At 37.0% G+C, this 1801-nt stretch overlaps 1 protein-coding gene across 1 annotated transcript in view; it reads left to right on the forward strand.

Moving 5' to 3' along the window:
- Positions 1 to 1801, forward strand: part of PRSS12 (protease, serine 12) — a 69834-nt gene that overhangs the window by 1303 nt on the left and 66730 nt on the right.

A 1801-nucleotide genomic window follows, 5' to 3' on the forward strand; every position in this document is an offset into this window, starting at 1 on the left:
ATAAAAAATCATGTTATAAGTTCAGTGTAAATAATATGCTTTTGAGCAGTGTTTCATTTTGAATTGCTGTGATTTTGTTTAATGTTACATGGTTTTTAACTTCCTTTAACAACTGGGGAAGAAAACCTTTATGTCCTTCAAAGTTTGAATTTCCCTTAAAATTTTTTTTGGCAGCTTTCCATCCAAGCTGTGGGGCAGAGGTTTCGTGAGTTGAGACCCTGAAACATGTACTTTGTCCCTTTTGGTGGTAACTTTGAGGCTAGCTTCCTCAATGTCATTCTTTCCCTACAGAAATTTTATTTATCTCTGCCTTCAATAGCATTAGCGCTTTGAGTTAAGGGAAAGTGATAGGAAGGAAGGTTGAGATCAATTATCCTTCATCCTGAAGAATGAAGTCATCGCTATACTCGTGTTTCATGGACAGAATGCCAATGTGGCTAAAAGGAATTTGAGGTAACACCAAGCAAAGAGCCCTACCATTGTCTCATTATTTACTGTAAGAGATTATTTGTAGTGAAATCTCATGTTTAGCAAACATTGACCTTTTTTTTAATCTTCATATTATTCTTAGTTTTATAAATAGATGTGGATGGAGAATTATTGGGAAATAATTGTGTGGGAGAGAATATACAACTTCTCTTAAAATATACTCAAACACATGTATATGTAAAAAAGGGGGTGGGGATTTAAGGTTAAAAAGATTGTCGTGATTTAGAGGGATGGCATTTGGATAGGATGGAGCCCAGGAGGGATTACAGTGCTCTCTTTCTGACATACTACTCTTTCAGCTTTACATTCCATACGAGGAAAGTAGCTGTTTGTCTTTGGAGTCCCAGCCACCCCACCCTCTTAAAAGAATAGAAATTTAAATCTATTCATTATTCATAGCTAGCTCTCTCCAAACAGAATCTGAAACACTGCCTACTAGTTGTGTTTACTTCCTGGAATAAAGTGATTGAACATAAGAGAAACAAAAGAAACCACCTAAGATGGGAGATAAATGTCCTTCTTACCACCACCACCAAAAAAAAAAAAAAAAAAAAAGATAGGAAAGCAATCAGCTATCTAATAATCAGATTACTTTCACAGACTCAATCTTGATAACTAAACCTTCCTATTCTGTGGGTCTAGTTAGGCATAACTCACCCCTTTGAGATGACTGGACTATTCTGAATCTTAGGGCTTTCTTGGTCCTGCATTTCAGTGAGGGGTGGGGGGAAAGAAAACAACATCACAGAGTGGTAAAGAGAATAGTGGTTTGTGCTTTAGAAATACTGGTGCCTGCTTTGGCCATGCCAGTAGCTATGCACTAGTGGGTAAGACTCTTACTCTTAGAGCTTTGGTTTCTTCATCTAGAGAAAAGCAGGTTTTTAATAGATTAAAAGATCTTTCCAGCTCTGAGCATGTGTGCAAACAAGCTGGCCTGATAATAACAGCTAGCACTCAATGAACCTTCCCTCTGTGCTGGATGCTGGACTAAGCATTTTATGTGCATTTTCTCTCTTACTTCTCATAGCCACATTGTAAGAGCATTCCTGCATTTTACTGATGAAAATACCAAAAGGCCTCATTACCAGGTGTGCAGGGGAAAATGGGGTTAGATATGTACATTTTCACTTCACAGCTCATTTTGCTATAGCTCTTACTTGGATGCACATGTAGAAATATCAGTGGTGTCTATTTTGTAGTTTATGAACTAGTCTAAAAGGAAGAGAGAAAGAGAATTATCTTCATCCAATGCACACGATTCCTAGTCTCTTATGCTTTTTAAAAATACCCAGTTTTATTCTTTACAAAAAAA

This window comes from Otolemur garnettii, unplaced genomic scaffold (genome assembly GCF_000181295.1).
Source record: "Otolemur garnettii isolate 467f Iridium unplaced genomic scaffold, OtoGar3 scaffold00164, whole genome shotgun sequence".
Lineage (NCBI taxonomy): Eukaryota > Metazoa > Chordata > Mammalia > Primates > Galagidae > Otolemur > Otolemur garnettii.